This window comes from Schistocerca nitens, chromosome 3 (assembly GCF_023898315.1).
Source record: "Schistocerca nitens isolate TAMUIC-IGC-003100 chromosome 3, iqSchNite1.1, whole genome shotgun sequence".
Lineage (NCBI taxonomy): Eukaryota > Metazoa > Arthropoda > Insecta > Orthoptera > Acrididae > Schistocerca > Schistocerca nitens.
Window position 1 is genome coordinate 129,902,154 of NC_064616.1, and position 15,217 is coordinate 129,917,370.

The following is a 15,217-nucleotide window of genomic DNA, read 5'->3' on the forward strand; positions in this document are numbered from 1 at the left end:
CAGAGGAGCTCGTGCAAGGCACCATGACGGCCAAGGAGTATCGTAAAAAATCTGGAAATCTGTGGTAGGGTGTTACGGGACCAAACTGTTGAGGTCATCGGTCTCTAGGCTTACGCACTACTTAACCTAACTTAAACTAAATGACGCTAAGGACAACACACACACCCATGCCCGATGGAGGATTCGAACCTCCGACGGGGGCAGCCGCGCTGACCGTGACAAGGTGCCCTAGACCGCGCAGCTACCAAGGAGTATAGTACACTGGTTGCAGACCACGTACACCCTCCGTGACGATCATGTTTCCTGACGGCAGTGGCATGTTTGAGCAAGATAATGCACCATGTGACAAGCCCAGGTGTGTGATGGAGTGGTTCGAGGAACACGATGGCGAGTTCCGATTGATGTGCTGGCTCCCCAGCTCACCAGATCTTAACCCAGTCAAACACATCTGGGATGTGATTGAACGTGGCGTCAAATTTCAACGCCCTCTCCCACGGAATTTACGGCAATTAGGTAACTCGTGTGTGCAGACGCGGTGCCAGCTTCCTCCAGCGACCTACCAAGGCCTCATTGCTTCCATGCCACGACGCGTCTGTGCTGTTATCTGTGCGAAAGTGCGACAGGGGGACATACCTGCTATTAGTTAGGTGGTTAAAATGTTCTGGCTGATCAGTGTGTATGTTTAGCAAAATAGATAAGCACTCCGTCTTCAGGCCACAAGTGGCCCATCGGGACCATCCGACCGCCGTGTCATCCTCAGCTGAGGATGCGGATAGGAGGGGCGTGTGGTCAGCACACCGGTCTCCCGGTCGTTACGATGGTTTTCTATGACCGGAGCCGCTACTCTTCAGTCGAGTAGCTCCTCAATTGGCATCACGAGGCTGAATGCACCCCGAAAAATGGCAACAGCGCATGGCGCCCCGGATGTTCATCCATCCAAGTGCCGGCCACGCCCGACAGCGCTTAACTTCGGTGATCTGACGGGAACCGGTGTATCCACTGCGGCAAGGCCGTTGCCCTCAAAATAGATAAGCAAGATGTTATATTATTTCTTAAACAGGAAATAGAACAATTTGATTCAAGCGAATAGTTGACGAAATTCTATAAAATGTGTACCTCTCAGAATAAGTAAAGGTGGTGGAGACCCTCCTTGACATACAGGCAATATTAGCAGTACCTACTGCAAAACAGGTACAAAACAAAGTCTAAATCCGCCGATAGCAGATGTTAGGTGAAACGATCTCGGCTGTCAGAAGAGCAATGTGTCTAGCCTTCAAGAACTGGCGCAGAAAAATATCACAGGATCTGTCTCGAAACCGAAGCAATTCTGGTAATATGTTAAGGCTGTCAATGGTACAAACGTTAGTAAGCGTGAATGTTGAATTCTGTCTTGAAGTGTTCTTTTACAAAGGATACTTATGTAGTGTCATTCGATAGTCGTACAGCCGTTATGATGAGTGACTCAGTAGTCACTGAAAGTGGTGTCGGAAAGCAGCTTCAGTCGTTAATGTCAATAAAAGCCCCTAGGACGCGATGAAGTCTATTAAATTTCATATAGAATTCAAATTTAATTATCTCCACTCTTGACCGTAATTTGCCGCAAATCCCTCGATAGTCGATGTGTCCCCTGTGATTTGAAAAGGGCATGGGTCACACTCATCTACACAAAGGAGGGATAACTAGCGTCCTACATCACTCACATATACTTGTAGCGGAATTCCAGAACGTATTTTGAACCAAACATTACGACGTACCTGAAACAAAATATTTTTGCCATAGAAATTAGTACGGGGCTGAAAGCATCGATCATGCGAAATTTATTTCGCGCTCTTCAATTGTAATATTGTCATTAAAATGTGTAGAGAAAAGAAGCCTGTTTCGGTTTTTTTTAGAAATTCGGATAGCTTTTGATTCGTTACCACATTTACGTTTTCTAAAGAGAACGCTTTCTTGCGGCAAAACTAACCAGTTTGTGATTGAATCGTTAATTTCCTGACGTGTGGGACATAACTCGTTATCCTGAATAGATAGTCTTCTACAAACACTGAAGCAGTATCTGATGTTCTCAATGAGAGTGTAATAGAATCGTTGCCATTCATTTTAAACATAATGACTTAGCGAACGGTATAGTTGCAGCTTTCACTTTTCGCAGTTGATGTGGTGACCTACTAAAAAATTCTTTCCTGTAAGAAACTGTACTAAAATCCTGTAAGATCTCGACAAAATATCACATTGATACCAAGACTCGTAACTAGCTGTCGATGTGTTAATGTTCTTGTAACTAAACGAAGCGTAAAAGATTGGTATCCTTTGACTGCAGGATTAGTGACTCACAACCGAAGGCAGTTGTCAGTTGCAGATGACTCATACGGCAGGCTACTGGTATAATACTGAGAAACTGCAGGAACAGACCGCACACTAAAGCGTTGTACGGCTCATTGTCCCATAGCGGACTAGAAGGGACAAAGAACGGCAGCGCGGATGGTCACAGGCTTGTTAGAGTGACGAGAGAGTGAAAAATGTTAGCTGTCAGACTCTCGAAGAGATACGCTGTGCACCTCGCGAGAACCTTCTCAGAGAACTTGAAGAACCGACTTTCAGGGCAAAAATTGCGAATATTCTTCAGTCCTCATTCATCATCTGGTTTCGAACCTATACTAGTAACCATGTTTACACACTAAATTACTGGATTTCAGGTCCACCTATTACACAAGCAACTGTTTCGTATTACTGCCCAGACTGGATTCAACACCTTTGTGCCATCGTTAATGGGTACTTCTTTTCATCTTTGTAAAGTGCAAAGATGTTTTAAGTAATAATTATTTTAACGAAATTACTCCTAAAACAGTTTTTGTCTATTGTTGTTATTACTCAATTTTGTTTCTAAATTGTCGGGTTATGTAGCACCTCTTTGTATTACTGGATGTTGATAGCTTATCATCAGCAATTAACTGGTGTTACTGCGAGTTTAATTGGTAAGTTAACAAATCATTTTATCTAAACTACATTAAACAGTTCTCATGGATTAGGCCTTAGACGGGCCCTCCCGCCGGAGGTTCGAGTCCTCCCTCGGTATGGGTGTGTTTGTTGTTCTTAGCGTGTTAGTTTAAGTAGTGTGTAAGTCTAGGAACCGATGACCTCAGCAGTTTGGTCCCTTAGGAATTCACACACATTTGAACATTTTTAGGCCTCAGATTTGTACCGACTGGCCGTCTGCTTCCTAAGACGCAGTACGAGCAACAATCTATGATCGTCGAACATGTGATCAGCATGTTACCAATTCCTCCAGCCATTATTACCAGTAGAAGAATCCTGGTGGTGCCGCTCCTTCTTTATTCAAGCAGCTCCTCATTTGGCCTCGCGAGGCTGGGTGGAATCGACACAGGCCTCCCTACGTCAGAAAAAATCCGAGGAGGAACCAAGAGTCGAACCTGGCTCCTTCCACGGCGAAGGCAGTGACGCAAACTTTTTTCTTCAAAGAGGTCTATAATATTAATGCCCGCTAACAAGCCCGAAAAAAAAAAATGAAATATGTGTACGGCATTATTTTTTAAGGGAACATGAGAACATTATTTCCAGAAAATACAACAAATCACCAGATAACGTCAGAAAATGCAAGTGAGGAAAACTGATTGTTCCTTATAAGTTGATCGAAGGTAGGGACGATGGGAGACGTGCACGCATGGGGTGCCTCCGGCTCGGTGACAGGGCGGGGTTCCGAATGGGCAAGGATCGACCACACGAGGCGTGGCCATGGCGTCCCCAATACTACCGACAATGGACAGTTGAGGAAGGAGATACCCAACTGTAGTCATGAAATTCCATGGTCTGTCACAGCAGTGGTAGGTGGGGGAGAGGGGAACTGGAAAACAAAGACAATGCGGTAGCAGGCGCTGCGCCCATTGCAGGCTCGAAGTAACGTGAGGGGGTGTTAGAAGTGCCCCCAGACGGCAGTCGAGCCAACCGCTCGTTGCAAATGGCTCTGAGCACTGTGGGACTTAACGTCTGAGGTCATCAGTCCCCTAGAACTTAGAACTAATTAAACCTAACTAACCTAAGGACATCACACACATCCATGCCCGAGGCAGGATTCGAACCTGGGACCGTAGCGGTCGCGCGGTTCCAGACTGAAGCGCCTAGAACCGCAAGACCACCGCGGCCGGCAGTCGTCTTCGGTTTCCACGTTCCCTCTCTCAGCTGCAACGTGCCGCCGGCCGTTGTGGCCGAGCGCTTCTAGGCGCTTCAGTCTGGAACCGCGCGACCGCTACGGTCGCAGGTTCGAATCCTGCCTCGGGCATGGGTGTGTGTGATGTCCTTAGGTTAGTTAGGTTTAAGTAGTTCTAAGTTCTAGGGGACTGATGACCTCAGAAGTTAAGTCCCATAGTGCTCAAAGCCATTTGAACCATTTTTTGAAAACAAGGTCCTACATATTCCAACAAAGTAAAAGGATTGAGGTAATAACAACAGACAAAAATTGTTTCAGACCTTATTTAGTTAGAATAATAATTACTTAAAACGTGTTTACATTTTACAGAACTGGATAAAAGAACCCACTGACAACGGTACATATTTGAAAATTCGTACAAACCATTGTTTGCAAAATAGACGCACCTGAAATTCAATAGTTCTTCATTCCTCTACGTATCTGTACAGTAGAGATAGTGCAGATAAAATGAGGTAAATAACACATCGCACACAAGCGTACAAGCAGTCATTTTTGTCACGCCATCTCGGTGCAAAAAGTACCCTCTGCCACGCATTTCGCACTGATTCAGTGTGTATGGATGTAAATGTACAGTAACCAGTCAAAGCTACGTAAAAAGGAAGACTGTGCAATGGCTTCCGAAGAACGAGATGCGATGAAACTTCCTGGGAGATTAAAACTGTGTGCCGGACGGAGATTCGAACTCGGGACCTTTGACTTTCGCCGGCAAGTGCTCTGCCATCTGAGCTACCCACGCACGACTCACGGCCGGTCCTCACAGCTTTAATTCTGCCATTACCTTGTCTCCTACCTTCCAAACTTTACAGAAGCTCTTCTGCGAAACTTGCAGAACTAGCACTCCTGAAAGAAAGGATATTGCGGATACATGGCTTAGCCACAGCTTGGGGGATGTTTCCAGAATGAGATTTTCACTCTGTAGTGGAATGTGCGCTGATGTGAAACTTCCTGGTAGATTAAAATTGTGTGCCGGACCGAGACTCGAACTCGGGACCTTTACCTTTCGCGGGCAAGTGCTCTACCATTTGTCCCGAGGTCCCGAGTTCGAGTCCCGGTCTGGCACACAGTTTTCATCTCCCAGAAAGTTTCATATCAGCGCACACTCTGCTGCAGAGTGAAAATCTCATTCTGGAAACATCCCCCAGGCTGTGGCTAAGCCATGTCTCCGCGATATCCTTTCTTTCGGGAGTGCTAGTTCTGCAAGTTTCGCAGGAGAGCTTCTGTAAAGTTTGGAGGGTAGAAGACGAGGTACTGGCAGAAGTAAAGCTGTGAGGACCGGGCGTGAGTCGTGCTTGGGTAACTCAGATGGTAGAGCACTTGCCCACAAAAGGCAAAGGTCCCGATTTCGAGTCTCGGTCTGGCACACAGTTTTAATCTCCCGGGAAGTTTCATATCAGCGCACACTCTGGTGCAGAGTGAAAATCTCATTCTGGAACAAGGTGCGATGTCAGAGTTGGTGCCTACCGACAGGACCACAAGTAAGGACGGCAGCGACCAAAGAGAGACACGCCCATACGCCACCGCTGCCAGAAGAGTACTTACGTCAGAGCGCAGCGCCGCTCACCCCACTCTCTAATCATCGTCACCTAAGGCGCCAGCATCATCTTACTACAAATCCAGCAATGCGTGTTGTATTACAAAGTTTATAGTCAACTGTACATTGAGATAAGACTGTCATTCTGTAATGTATCGAGTGATAAGTTATTGTGTTCGAGCGACAGTAACATACGCAGTTATCATATTTATCATTCCTGCGGACCGGGATTGATTCTAAGTTAAGTATTCTATCTCGTTCACGATTCAGTAAAGTGATTTAATATTTAGTGCGTGCTGTAGTATCTGCTCGATTTCCTCCAGAAGTAATCCTGGGTTTGCTAGGGTCCACTTCAGTGCCAATGCGAATGTCTCAAATGGTTTCTTCGTCCACCACTACAGACTGTTCAACCGGTTGGGAAAGGAAACGGGCACATATTTTGAACTCTACGTGAACCAGGAAAAGTGTGCCCCCTACTGCTCCAAATTCAGGACACAGAGAGAGTGCATCACCAAATCTGTCGCTATGCGGCAGCAACAATGGCACCTACTGCATATGCACAGTACAGGCATCTAAACCTGCACTACATTTGCTTCGACGGTGTTTCACCCCTTAGCATCGCGTGGTAAGTCTCAGCTCGCGCACAAACGCGACGACAGAAAGAGATATGATTACACATTATGGTCTCTCGGCAACCACTGTCCAACTGTGGTGCAGACGTGGTAGCGGAAGGATTTGATTCCATAGTGGGCAAAGAAATAATCCAGAAGCTATAACTGAACGCTGTGTGTTATAAATAGGTTGCAGAAGTGGCCTTGAGTTAGTACATTTCATACTCGCGTATGATTATTTTTTTAGAGATGAACAACTCCTCTGCAGAAATCGGTAAGGATTTGTAATCGAATAAACGGTCCAGTCGCACTTTTTTCTTTTAAATAGCACGACCGGTTTCGGCTCACATCCCTGTCTGTGTGCCCTCATGACGACAGACATATAGCCACTGAAAAATGAGCGGTCGTGTCATCTGAAAGAAAAAGAAAGTGGAACTGGTGCGTTTATTCGATTGTAAATCAGTACTACAGTTATAGAACCTGACCCACAATCCACCGTAAGCTGGACAAGAAAATAATCAGTAATAATTCCGCAAACGTTGTTTGTATCACTCTCAGATTCTTCTGTTCTTTCACGAGATTCAGTAGGCTGCAGTTGGCGGAGCCGGAGTTGATGAGATATCTCTTGACATTTCAAAACGTCCTGTAGCACACTAAATAAGTGCTTATGTTGTTTAGAAACATACATGCGACTGGACTGAAGACTTCTTAGCAGCAAAACTCATATGTCGCCAATAACCTTGAAGCACCGCCACAAGCTAACGTAGTGTTCGGAGTGTGACTGTTCACGATTTACAGTATGCTTCCGTGACGAAGCTACTACCTTTGAGGGAAGAAGAAGAAGTGAAAGTGTATTAATCCGAAATATCGGACCCCGACCCGTAAACTCCTGTATCTAAAGTTATCAGCGGAAATGAGCACATTTAGATTTTATCGTTGGTCCGCTGACGCTAATAAAAATCCAAGAAGGCGAATTTTGTAACAATTTTACTTACTTGCACAGTGTGTTGCATTCGTACCAGTTGTTCTAGAAGGCTTGCCCACGCATCTCCGCAGACAGTACGTCGTCACTCACGAGCTCTGCCGTACACGATCAAATAACGCTGGGCTTGTTGGAACAGTGCCGCAAGTAGCGATAATTCTTGTCAGAAGACCCTGTTCGGGCTCGACAAGGTCTTCGTACACAAGACTTTTCACGTGGTGCTATGAGAAGAAACCAAATAGGGTCGGATCATATGAGCCGGCCGCGGTGGTCTAGCGGTTCTAGGCGCTCAGTCCGGAACCGCGCGACCGCTACGGTCGCAGGTTCGAATCCTGCCTCGGGCATGGGTGTGTGTGATGTCCTTAGGTTAGTTAGGTTTAAGTAGTTCTAAGTTCTAGCGGACTTATGACCACAGATGTTGAGTCCCATAGTACTCAGAGCCATTTGAACCATTTGATCATATGAACGAGTTTGTCACGAAACTGGCATTTGTTTTTCTACATACCTCTCAGAGAATGTTTGCTGCATCTATTCACGACCAGTTTGTGCAAAGTTACCTGATACGCCATATTGCTGGAACGATACAGTTTCACGAAGATGAGGTAGGATCTCTACCAAGACAATGGAAACGTGTCTGTCAGAAACCCGGTGTACACCGTATGCAGTCAAGTGGGGAGAAAACATACACGGGGCTTATTTCCCAGTCACTGACGATGTGCAGCTACAAGTTCAATACAAAACCACGTCGACGTCTGTTCAAAAATGTAATGTGCGGAGTCTCAATTGCCCAAACATGAACGCTGACCATTCAGTCTCTGGTACAGCGCGTTTCACCCGAAAAAATAAATACATAGAAAAATGTAACGTAGTCGTGTGACTAGGGCCTCCCGTCGGGTAGACCGTTCGCCAGGTGCAAGTCTTTCGATTTGACGCCACTTAGGCGACTTGCTCGTCGATGGGGATGAAATGATGATAATTAGGACAACACCACACCCAGTCCCTGAGCAGAGAAAATCTCCGACCCAGCCGGGAATCGAACCCGGGCCCTGAAGATTGACATTCTGTCGCACTGACCACTTTTTTTTTTTAATCTCATTTTGTTCGTTTTCGTTCGTTGCATCTGCTCGGCGCGGATGTCGCAAGACACCCGTTTCAGTTCGTCGTTGATACAGTAACTCAGTTTTTTTATTACAGAGGGTAGCTACCCGTCTGACCGTACACGCTGAGCTACCGTGCCGGCATCCACTCAGCTACCGGGGGCGGACCATAGAAAAATGAAAATCGATCGTAGAGCGGAGCAGCACCCATTGTCTCGACACGTCGCGAGGTCCCAAGTTCTCAGGATTTAAAGCATTTCCTGTGATGAAAGGTAGAGGCGCGGTTGCAATTCTCGTTTGCCTGCCCGACAACGTTAGCAGCTGCGTCCATAATAAGCTTCCCGGACAAAAAATTATTCATCCCAATGCTCACGCACAGATGATTCGTTAAGCCGTTACAGATGGCGCAGCGATCGAGTCACGTGGTCAACCGCGTGCGACTTGCATAAGGCAGTAGCGATCACTGAGACATTTATGTTTCAAGAGGACATTGTACGTAAACATGGCAAATGTGACAGAGAGGCAAAAAAGGGGCAATCGCGTATGGTCGTGCAGATGGTGTGTGAAGTTGCTGGATTTGGTGGTACAAGGAAGGATAGGACCACAGCAATCAGTCGCACTCAGTTGGTTTTTTATTATTGTTGCACAACCAGATTTCAGTTATAAACATCCATCTTCAGTGCATTTGAGTGAGTTATAATCGAACAACCTCCCAGCAGTACATATCACCACATGAATTTATCGATTTACAGGCAGAGAGAAACAACCTTCTGCTGAAATATGTGTGTGCAAGAATAATAACGAGAATAATAATAATGCACAAACGCTGTGCACACTGGCTCCGTAGGGAATCAAAGTTGAATTTATTGGCGTTTCGTGGCGGATTGTTCAGTGTGTCGACAAGCAGTGGTGTAACACACGGGGTCACGAAACACGACGCCAGAACTGCGGTCGGAAAAAATTCTGAGGAGAGGGATGGGAGATGTGTTTCACAGCTTGAGAATTAACATCACTTCCAAATCCGGCTGAAATTGCCGCAGGCAGTGAATAGATCCATGCCCGACTCTCAGCGACAGAACATTGGGATGGGAACTACGTGCAATGAATATTGAGAGTTGGTCATCTCGCAAGAGGCCGTTGCTCACACGGGCACCTATTGACGACAGGGCAAAGTTCATTGGACAAGAAGAATATGTGACTGGTTTTCGGAACACATCTCGACTGGCCTGCAGAATCACCTGACTTGAACTCCATAGAAAATCTGTGGGTCACATTGGAACAGCGGGTAAAATGCCGACATCAGCATCCCCACAATTTGCTGGAACTGCACGATCAGATCCTCATTACCGAAACGCCCTGTACATACATAAGTTGGAAGACTCTGTTTTTGGCTGTCTGAGGTGTAGTCACGTGCACGTCGTTATAAAATTGTTAGAACATGCTGTAAGACCTGAAGACAATTAGCACTTATTGTAGAGACTGGCATCTGATACTCAATATAAACATATCTAATGTAAGAATCTGTTGTGCACATAGTTCCGCGTAGTCAGCGCGTACACAACTTTCCCACTAGAGCGCGCCCCGCTAAGCACAACGCAGGCGCAGCGCTCGTCCGTCTCTGCGCTACGAGATGGCGCTGCCATAGAGACGGACCAAATTCTGCTTCCACCGATCCGCGTATTAATATGTAACGCAGCCAATGAAATTGCTGCTAACATAGAACCTTTTCTCCTCACGGATCACACTCGCGCAGTGATACATGAAAGCGCGAGGTATTGTAACGAGTGTACAGACCTCAGATTAGTCACTCTGCATTTGTCTGCACCAGTCTGTACCAGTCTGCATTAGTCTGTATCAGTCTGTACGAGTTCTACATTTGTCTGTACCAATCTATAGTCAAGTTTCAGTCTGCGCCTAATAAGATAACCATTTTCCTGTACATAGCCATGAAGATAAATGTACAGACACTTTTGTTAAGTATCAGAGATATATGTGAGAATAAGATTAACGTACCAGTACCAAAGGAAATTCAGATTGTCAATTGTAAATAGCATCCAGAACCAAGTTAAGTAATTTTTATGCTTGTTATTACTTTAATAAATATGTGTGAAAATTAATCAAGTTCTGTTTAAAGTTGGTCACCGTCAATCTGCTACTCTGAGAGTGCAAGTGGCATTTCTATCGTCTGACCTAACGGCAGTAGATAAACACCCCACGATAAGACCACGAGATATATTGCTGACACTCGCCTACTTCGTTAGAGCGACAAGTCAAATAATCTGATGGTGTGTGTACTGAAGGTGTTACAGTACGCACACCACATAAGCTTAAACAGCTGAATAGATCCAACAACGTTTTACCACACGATTGGCATTCACTCACAGGGATCAGTTGCAGTGCCTACTAACAGCTATGCGGAGGGCCTTCAAATACGGCGACGACACAGATGTGGTTGTCAAACTGAAATTTATCGGAAGAATCATAAGGAACTGTAATTAAATCGCGATGCAGGCCACTTACAAAGCCCATGTTTGACCAGTTGTTTTGTTCGCCGAATAGGAAGCCATAAAAAGCTGAATTAACAGAAAAGGTAGAGAACATTCAAAGAAGACCTTTGCGGTTTATAATAGGGTTGTTTAATCAGAGTGAGAGCATCACAGTAATGCCCAACAAACTTGAGTGCGAAACGCTACAGAGAAGGCGCTGCCCATCACAAAGGGCCTTTTTTGCGAGGAAGGAAGAAGGTTAGAGTATAACGACCCGTCGACAATGAGACGGGGCAGGAGCTCGGACTGTGTCAATGGTGAGGAAGGAAATCGGCCGTGCCCTTGTCAAAGACACTATCCCGATATTTGCCTGAGGCGATTTTGCGAAATCACGAAAACCTAAATCTGGATGGCAAGACGTGAATTTGAACCGTCGTCTTTCTGAATACGACTTAACTGTGCTGACCACTGAGGGCTTCGCCCTCAAAATCCCAAGAGCCGCTTTCCATCCCAAGTTACGAAACACATTCCTTTCTCTAAACTACTCCTCGCGTAATAGGGGTAAAGTTAGAAAAATTATAATTCATACGATGAAGTTCCGACACTCCACCTTCCAGAAAAGATGGGTGGAGGGTGACAATATTCTGGGGCTTTCTACTCTTCACCATTCTTCGGGCCGTGGTTTGCGGAGTGCAAATGTAGATATATTTACACTCGTACACTCCAAATCACGACTTGTCTTTCTAGCTACAACGGAGAGAAAATAGCGCTTTGTCGAGCTGGCAGACGACTTCCTGCTGTTTTCGTGTGGCGTGCCGAACACCGTTATACGAGGTGTGTGAGATTTTTTACCTGCCAAACAACTATATCGTCCCATTGAAAGTAGTTCCCTCCGGTAGCTATACACCGGTGGAGTCGTTGTTCCCAGTCTTGGCAGCAGCGCTGAAAAGTTTCAACTGGTAGGGCGTTCATGTCGGTCATTCCCGAGTCCCAAGATGAGGTCTTTTTAAAAGACATTTTTCAGTTTCGAGATAAGAAAACAAGTCACAAAGACTCAGATCAAGTGAATAGGGGGCTTTAGGAATGCCTTTTAAGGTGAAAGCTCCCATGATGGAAGTGGCCGTGTGGCAAGGTGCGTTGTCATAACGCAGCACTCACTTGTCTGCAATGTCCGTTCTCACTCGAGTTACCCTTTTCCCGAGCGCTTCAAAGACGTCTTTGTAAAACACTTGGCCGGCCGCGGTGGTCTAGCGGTTCTAGGCGCTCAGTCCGGAGCCGCGCGACCGCTACGGTCGCAGGTTCGAATCCTGCCTCGGGCATGGATGTGTGTGATGTCCTTAGGTTTAAGTAGTTCTAAGTTCTAGGGGACTAATGACCACAGATGTTAAGTCCCATAGTGCTCAGAGCCATTTGAACCATTTTGTAAAACACTTGGTTGATAGTTTTTCCTGGAGGAACAAATCCTTTACGCATGGTACCCCTACTGTCAAAAAAGCAAATGAGCATTGTTTTGATTTCGTCATTCGAGCGTTTTCCGGGCGAGGAGATGTCTCAGTGTGCCACTCCTCACTTCGCCGTTTTCTCTCACTATCTACTAAAAAATCCAGGATTCCTCACCTGTGACAACACGACTGAACCATTCGTGGTCATTGGCAGTCCTCTGAAGAAGATGAACGCACTCGTTTCCTTTATTGTCCTTCTGCTCAGATTTTGGCACAAACCTTTCGCATTTGCAAATCTTCGGTCAAAATTCGATGTACGTTGAAAGTTTAACAAGTCACCCATCATTCTTATTGTTAAACGTCGGTCTGATCTCACAAGACCGCGCACACGTTCGACGTTTTCGTCGGTTTTTGAAGTTGAAGGTATCCTTGAGCGAAGTTCATCTTCGATGTGTTCTCAGCCCTCCAAAAATGATTTATGCCAGTGAGAAACTTGTGCTCTTGGTAATGAGTGTCCCTCATAGCGTTGTTTCAACTTTTCAAAGGTCATATTCGCAGATTTCCCAGGTTTAACACAAAATTTGATTGGATAACGTTTCATTTTCGTAATGCACAAAGAAAACACAACTTCACTTTCAATAATGACGTGATGGCTGTACGGAGCTGAAACGCGGACTGAGCATCTGGAAGGTATGGACACACCGCTATACAAAAGCAGAACAACACAGTATCGTAAGATCTCTCGCAGTTTTGTCAGCCTCATTACTTTTCTCACACACCTCGTAGAGCACGACAATGCAATAACATACATCTCAGCACAAGCAAAAAAGTCTGTGATATGTTATGACAGATGGCCACTTGTTACGACTTTTGCACCACTTGTTAGCAGCAGACACAGTGGCTGCGCCAAAGACTGAGACGGCGTGGAGTTTTACAATTATTTATTGAACTTTCTTTACAATGTCTCCCTCGTCGTCGCTGCCCAGCCCTGCGGATCCCTCTGCCTGGCTGCTGCTGTGTAGATTCTCTGACAATGCGTGCCACCAGTGCTCCGCTGAAGCCAGGATGCCCTGTGGTTGAGATGAACTCGTCGCCGCTCGGCGCCCCCAGTACGGGCACGCCCACGGAGCCGCGTCGCCATGAGGTCAGCTGCCGACGCCTGCTGCACCGGCGGCTGGGAAGCCGTCAGTCGCGATGTCTGCGAGGTCCCGTCATGGACGGACCACGCGCCGTGGGGCCAGGTTGCTGTGAAGTCCGGGCGTCAGTCCCCAGCGGTCCCCAGCGGCGCCGGTGACCGAGACCGTGCTGCGGCCGGTCCTACTGGAAGTTCTCGCTGTAGTTAGTCAGCCATGGTGCCGACCGGACTCGGGCCGACCTCCAGAGCTGAAGCTGACATCTGGCGGCGAACGGATGACTCCTGCGAGCTGGAACAGACTTCCGGAATCGTCACCTATGAAGATTGAACATTCGGACACGGACCACGTCCGTCCTCAGATCCGAACTGCTTCCTAATGGCTTCTGTTCGTTGCTGCCTGCGCTCTACTATTTTATCCAGCAGGAGGACGTTTTTCACCCTCGGTGGTAGCTTCTTGTTATTACTCCCGCAGTATATTGCAGGCTAACTTAGCGTGCTGGCCTCACTTCTCCTTACTCAGCACTCTCCAGGCTTCGCTTGGCGCTCGGTCTGTGTGCGTCCTTGCGTCAGTTTGTTGGTAGACTGCAACTGTCAGCAAGGCTATCTGTGCCGCGCTTACTTCGCAACGCCTCGATCGCCAGCTGCCCCTGTTTTGCCATTCTCCACTGTGTGAAGCAACGCTTACTACATGTGGCCGCAACAGATATGTTAACACGATTCTGTGATCTATGAGGCCCGTGAATTTTCCAGTGGCTGAACACATTCAGGAAGCATTAGCACATGATATGATTCACAATAAGCTCAAAACTCAGACACTGGACGATCTAAGCAGGAAGGACAGTGGCAGAAGAAGATTAAAGTTTCACGTGTCATCGGTATCTACGTCATCAGAGACATCGTAGTAGCTCTGTTACACAAGAATAGAGGAAAGAGTTGGCAGTACTCTTACTGAAAACACTGTCCGACATTCGCCTGAAATGAATTAGGAAAACCACCGTAAACTTGAACTCCATTATTTTCGAGTAAAAGTCCATTTTCATTAGTAATGCTCCTATTCTCTAGGAAGTAGTGGCGGAATGTGCATCAGGACACCATTCGGAACATGTTTAGTGTTACTCGTCATTGCATCTATTCCTATATCAGAGATAGGACTCACCGTGTTAGCTAGTGGCCTCACAATTGGCGCTCTTTGTGTCTAGCGTCACGTGGACGTGACTACGCCGACCCTTTGCTCTTCTACCTTCCCTATAGGCGTGTATGTGGTTCAGGTCTGGTTGGTAGCTGATGGAGCCTTGTCAGTGGATCGATTTACATATTCATCTGCGTTCTATCCTTGCGCCTCGATATAAGTGTATAACCATTTTTTCTTGTAACGACGTGTCATCGTTAGAATACATCAGCAATATTTTGTGCAGCTGATCATTACGTGGGCTGGGGCTGGTGGGAGGGATTCACGAGAAACTGGGATTAAGTGAAATGCCACTCAGTCTGAATTTTAAAGCTGATGGTTGAAACATCAGCTCTTCAAAAGGCTCGTCCCTCGGTTACAAGTGCAGAGTTCCCCCTTATTCTTACTCTCAACTGCTTCTCTTACATATTCCGCTAATTACCTTCGTAGAGGATTTCGTTGAATACGTTAAAAGAGTAAGAAGGTCCGACTTTAACGTCCCATCGACCTGTAGTTCATTACAGGCAGAGCATAAACATG

The 15,217-nt window shown here is 46.4% G+C and overlaps 2 protein-coding genes and 1 pseudogene across 2 annotated transcripts in view; 1 reads left to right on the forward strand and 2 right to left on the reverse strand.

Moving 5' to 3' along the window:
* Positions 1-15,217, reverse strand: part of LOC126248073 (band 7 protein AGAP004871-like) — a 439,986-nt gene that overhangs the window by 405,985 nt on the left and 18,784 nt on the right. The gene's annotated exons all lie outside the window — the stretch shown is intronic.
* The window catches only part of LOC126248072 (argininosuccinate synthase), a 174,181-nt gene that overhangs the window by 13,596 nt on the left and 145,368 nt on the right, over positions 1-15,217 (forward strand). The window lies entirely within an intron of this gene.
* Positions 901-1,018, reverse strand: LOC126250247 (5S ribosomal RNA; annotated as a pseudogene).